Raw genomic sequence first — 6,542 nt, 5'->3', positions numbered from 1 at the left:
TGGTCCCCACACTAGTCCCACCACTGGTCCCTGTACTAGTCCCCACACTGGTCCCCGTACTAGTCCCCACACTATTCCCCACACTAGTCCCTGCACTGGTCCCCGTACTAGTCCCCACACTGGTCCCCGTACTAGTCCCCACACTGGTCCCTCCACTAGTCCCCACACTAGTCCCACCATTGGTCCCCGCACTGGTCCCCACACTAGTCCCCACACTAGTCCCACCACTAGTCACCACACTGTTCCCTGCACTGGCCCCCACACTGGTCCCACCACTGGTCCCCGTACTAGTCCCCACACTAGTCCCACCATTGGTCCCCGCACTGGTCCCCACACTAGTCCCCACACTAGTCCCCACACTAGTCTCACCACTAGTCACCACACTGTTCCCTGCACTGGTCCCCACACTAGTCCCACCACTGGTCCTCGTACTAGTCCCCACACTAGTCCCACCACTAGTCCCACCACTGGTCCCCGCACTGGTCCCCACACTAGTCCCCACACTAGTCCCCACACTAGTCACCACACTGTTCCCTGCACTGGTCCCCACACTAGTCCCACCACTGGTCCCCACACTAGTCCCCACACTAGTCCCCACACTAGTCCCACCACTGGTCCCCGCACTGGTCCCCACACTATTCCCCACACTAGTCCCCGCACTGGTCCCCGCACTGGTCCCACCACTAGTCCCCACACTAGTCCCTGCACTGGTCCCCGCACTGGTCCCCGCACGAATTCCTACAATGATGCCCGCACTAGTCCCACCACTGGTCCCCGCACTAGTCCCACCACTGGTCCCCGTACTAGTCCCCACACTATTCCCTACACTAGTCCCTGCACTCGTCCCACCACTGGTCCCCGTACTAGTCCCCACACTATTCCCCACACTAGTCCCCGCACTGGTCCCCGCACTGGTCCCCACACTATTCCCCACACTAGTCCCCACACTAGTCCCCACACTGGTCCCCACACTGGTCCCCGCACTGGTCCCTCCACTAGTCCCCACACTAGTCCCACCATTGGTCCCCGCACTGGTCCCCACACTAGTCCCCACACTGGTCCCCGTACTAGTCCACACACTGGTCCCCGCACTGGTCCCCACACTAGTCCCCACACTAGTCCCACCATTGGTCCCCGCACTGGTCCCCACACTAGTCCCCACACTGGTCCCCGTACTAGTCCACACACTGGTCCCCGCACTGGTCCCCACACTAGTCCCCACACTAGTCCCACCACTGGTCCCCACACTGTTCCCTGCACTGGTCCCAGCACTAGTCCCACCACTGGTCCCCGCACTAGTCCCACCACTGGTCCCCGTACTAGTCCCCACACTAGTCCCCACACTAGTCCCTGCACTGGTCCCCGCACTGGTCCCCGTATTAGTCCCCGCACTGGTCCCCGCACTAGTCCCACCACTGGTCCCCGCACTGGTCCCCGTACTAGTCCCCACACTAGTCCCCCACACTGTTCCCTGCACTTGTCCCCACCACTGGTCCCCGTATGAATTCCTACAATGATGCCCCCACTAGTCCCTGCACTGGTCCCACCGCTGGTCCCCGTACTAGTCCCCACACTATTCCCCACACTAGTCCCCGCACTGGTCCCCACACTAGTCCCTACACTAGTCCCTGCACTGGTCCCCGCACTAGTCACCACACTATTCCCCACACTAGTCCCTACACTAGTCCCTGCACTGGTCCCTCCACTGGTCCCCGCACTTGTCCCCGCACTGGTCCCCGCACTTGTCCCCGCACTGGTCCCCGCACTTGTCCCCGCACTGGTCCCCGCACTTGTCCCCGCACTTGTCCCCGCACTTGTCCCCGCACTGGTCCCCGCACTTGTCCCCGCACTTGTCCCCGCACTGGTCCCCGCACTTGTCCCCGCACTTGTCCCCGCACTAGTCCCCGCACTTGTCCCCGCACTTGTCCCCGCACTGGTCCCCGCACTTGTCCCCGCACTGGTCCCCGCACTATTCCCTACACTAGTCCCCGCACTTGTCCCTGCACTGGTCCCTGCACTACTTTGCTCTGACTTTGATGTGACTTGAGGTCCATAGACCTCATGAATACACAGACATTGCTTCAAGCCGCAGCACCAATCACACGACTTTCAGGTCACACAAGTGTGAAAGGGGCCTTATGTTATGGATTACCTAAAAACCACTTCAGCTCCAGGTGATTTACCCCCCTTCATGACCAGACCATTTTTTTGCGATACGGCACTGCGTTACTTTAACTGACAATTGCGCGGTGGTGCGACGCTGATCACAAATACAGTCCATGTCCTTTTTTCCCACAAATAGAGCTTTCTTTTGGTGGTATTTCATCACCTCGGCGGTTTTTTTTATGTGCTATAAACAAAATAAAACCGACAATATTTTTTACTTTCTGCTCTAAAACATCCAATAAAAAAATGGAAAAAATCGGAGTTTTTCATCAATTTAGGCCGATATGTTTTCTGCTGCGTATTTTTGGTAAAAAAATCCCAAAAAGTGTATATTGATTGGTTTCCACAAACGTTATATCTACAAACTGCGGGATATATACTGGGAATTGTATTTATTTCATTTTTTAGACTCGTAATGACAGCGATCAGCGACTGCGATATTGCAGGAGAAAATCGGATACTTTTGACACTTTGTGGGAACCAGTGATACACATACAGTGATCAGTGCTAATAATATGCACTGTCACTGTACTAATGACACTGGCAGGGAATGGGTTAAACATCTAGGGCAGTGATCTCCAAACTGCGGCCCGGGGGCCAGATGTGGCCCTTTGCTTGCCTTTATAAGACCCCTGGGACACTATTCCTCCCACTGATGTATTCCTTCTACACCAACAATGAGGCATAATTCCTGTCACAATACCAACAATGGGGCACTATTCCTCCCACTCTCCCCAACAATGGGGCACTATTCCTACCACTCTCCCCAACAATGGGGCACTATTCCTACCACTCTCCCCAACAATGGGGCACTATTCCTCCTACTGACACCAACGATGTGGTCCTATTCCTCCCACTGACACCAATGATGGGGCACTATTCCTCCCATCGACACCAATGATGGGGCACTATTCTTCCTACTGATGCATTCCTTCTACACCAGGAGACTCAAACTCAAATTACCTGAGGGCCACAAGACAAGTTTTCATATCCCATGGGGGGCCACATGCAAACTTTCAAACTTCAAAAACAGCACTGGTGTCAGTGGCAGGAATAGTGCCCCATCATTGGTGTCAGTGGGAGGAATAGTGTCCCATCATTGGTGTCAGTGGGAGGAATAGTGTCCCATCATTGGTGTCAGTGGGAGGAATAGTGCCCCATCATTGGTATCAGTGGGAGGAATAGTGTCCCATCATTGGTGTCAGTGGGAGGAATAGTGTCCCATTATTGGTATCAGTGGGAGGAATAGTGCCCCATCATTGGTGTCAGTGGGGGGAATAGTGCCCCATCATTGGTGTCAGTGGCAGGAATAGTGCCCCATCATTGGTGTCAGTGGGAGGAATAGTGCCCCGTCATTGGTATCAGTGGGAGGAATAGTGTCCCATCATTGGTGTCAGTGGGAGGAATAGTGCCCCATCATTGGTGTCAGTGGGAGGAATAGTGTCCCATCATTGGTGTCAGTGGGAGGAATAGTGCCCCATCATTGGTGTCAGTGGGAGGAATAGTGTCCCATCATTGGTGTCAGTGGCAGGAATAGTGCCCCATCATTGGTGTCAGTGGGAGGAATAGTGCCCCGTCATTGGTATCAGTGGGAGGAATAGTGCCCCATCATTGGTGTCAGTGGGAGGAATAGTGCCCCATCATTGGTATCAGTGGGAGGAATAGTGCCCCATCATTGGTGTCAGTGGGAGGAATAGTGCCCCATCATTGGTGTCAGTGGGAGGAATAGTGCCCCATCATTGGTGTCAGTGGGAGGAATAGTGCCCCATCATTGGTATCAGTGGGAGGAATAGTGCCCCATCATTGGTGTCAGTGGGAGGAATAGTGCCCCATCATTGGTGTCAGTGGCAGGAATAGTGCCCCATCATTGGTGTCAGTGGGAGGAATAGTGCCCCATCATTGGTATCAGTGGGAGGAATAGTGCCCCATCATTGGTGTCAGTGGGAGGAATAGTGCCCCATCATTGGTGTCAGTGGCAGGAATAGTGCCCCTTCATTGGTATCAGTGGCAGGAATAGTGCCCCATCATTGGTGTCAGTGGGAGGAATAGTGCCCCATCATTGGTGTCAGTGGGAGGAATAGTGCCCCATCATTGGTGTCAGTGGCAGGAATAGTGTCCCATCATTGGTATCAGTGGGAGGAATAGTGCCCCATCATTGGTGTCAGTGGCAGGAATAGTGTCCCATCATTGGTATCAGTGGGAGGAATAGTGCCCCATCATTGGTGTCAGTGGGAGGAATAGTGCCCCATCATTGGTGTCAGTGGCAGGAATAGTGTCCCATCATTGGTATCAGTGGGGGGAATAGTGCCCCATCATTGGTATCAGTGGGGGGAATAGTGCCCCATCATTGGTGTCAGTGGCAGGAATAGTGCCCCATCATTGGTGTCAGTGGCAGGAATAGTGCCCCATCATTGGTGTCAGTGGCAGGAATAGTGCCCCATCATTGGTGTCAGTGGGGGGAATAGTGCCCCATCATTGGTATCAGTGGGGGGAATAGTGCCCCATCATTGGTGTCAGTGGCAGGAATAGTGCCCCATCATTGGTATCAGTGGGAGGAATAGTGCCCCATCATTGGTGTCAGTGGGAGGAATAGTGCCCCATCATTGGTGTCAGTGGGAGGATTAGTGTCCCATCATTGGTATCAGTGGGGGGAATAGTGCCCCATCATTGGTGTCAATGGCAGGAATAGTGCCCCATCATTGGTATCAGTAGGAGGAATAGTGCCCCATCATTAGTGTCAGTGGGAGGAATAGTGTCCCATCATTGGTGTCAGTGGGAGGAATAGTGCCCCATCATTGGTATCAGTGGGAGGAATAGTGCCCCATCATTGGTGTCAGTGGGAGGAATAGTGCCCCATCATTGGTATCAGTAGGAGGAATAGTGCCCCATCATTGGTATCAGTGGGAGGAATAGTGTCCCATCATTGGTGTCAGTGGGAGGAATAGTGCCCCATCATTGGTGTCAGTGGGAGGAATAGTGCCCCATCATTGGTATCAGTGGGAGGAATAGTGCCCCATCATTGGTGTCAGTGGGAGGAATAGTGCCCCATCATTGGTGTCAGTGGCAGGAATAGTGCCCCATCATTGGTGTCAGTGGGAGGAATAGTGTCCCATCATTGGTATCAGTGGGAGGAATAGTGCCCCATCATTGGTGTCAGTGGGAGGAATAGTGCCCCATCATTGGTGTCAGTGGGAGGAATAGTGCCCCATCATTGGTATCAGTGGGAGGAATAGTGCCCCATCATTGGTGTCAGTGGGAGGAATAGTGCCCCATCATTGGTGTCAGTGGCAGGAATAGTGTCCCATCATTGGTATCAGTGGGAGGAATAGTGTCCCATCATTGGTGTCAGTGGAGGAATAGTGCCCCATCATTGGTGTCAGTGGGAGGAATAGTGTCCCATCATTGGTATCAGTGGGAGGAATAGTGCCCCATCATTGGTATCAGTGGAAGGAATAGTGCCCCATCATTGGTATCAGTGGGAGGAATAGTGTCCCATCATTGGTATCAGTGGGAGGAATAGTGTCCCATCATTGGTGTCAGTGGGGGGAATAGTGCCCCATCATTGGTGTCAGTGGGAGGAATAGTGCCCCATCATTGGTGTCAGTGGGAGGAATAGTGCCCCATCATTGGTGTCAGTGGGAGGAATAGTGCCCCATCATTGGTGTCAGTGGGAGGAATAGTGCCCCACCCATCATTGGAGCACAGGTGTGTCAGGAGGAAGGTGTCTCTGGAGCTCCTCCAGGTGATCGGTGTGAGAGGGGAGTGGTGGTGAAATCTCTCCCAGCTCTCCTGGCTCCTTTCTGGGGAAGCCATGGAGGACAGCAGGGCCTCTCCTGCTGGAAGCTCTCAGCCACCTCCTGGGCCATCAGGTGACATGCCTTCCTCTGTACAAGCCATGGCTGGTGATCTCTCTGCCCCTGGTGAAGATGAAGGCTCAGAGGCAATTCAGGAGCGAGTGGTGGCCGGGATTAAGGTCCTGAATAAGGAGAGCATAGCTGCCAACTGTCCCGAATTTCCCGGGACATTCCCGGGACTTGGGGGGGGGCTAGACGAAGCTTCTGCGTCGCCGCCCACCCCCTGCCCCGCTCCGCCTCGGCCCGCCCCGCTCCGCCTCGGCCCGCCCCGCCTCGGCCCGCTCCGCTCCGCCTCGCCCCGCCTCGGCCCGCCCCGCTCCGCTGCCAGTCTGTTATGGAAAGGGGCGGGGGTTCTAGGTGGGGGGTGAGCGCGCGCACCGCTGTGGGACACGATGTGAGTGGGGGGGGCACTGGGGACACCTGATGTGAGTGGGGGGGGGCACTGGGGACACCTGATGTGAGTGGGGGGGGCATTGGGGACACCTGATGTGAGTGGGGGGGGCACTGGGGACACCTGATGTG

The sequence above is a fragment of the Aquarana catesbeiana genome, linkage group LG05, assembly GCF_042186555.1.
Source record: "Aquarana catesbeiana isolate 2022-GZ linkage group LG05, ASM4218655v1, whole genome shotgun sequence".
Lineage (NCBI taxonomy): Eukaryota > Metazoa > Chordata > Amphibia > Anura > Ranidae > Aquarana > Aquarana catesbeiana.
The sequence above is the reverse complement of the archived record's forward strand: the minus strand, read 5'-3'. Positions refer to the sequence as shown.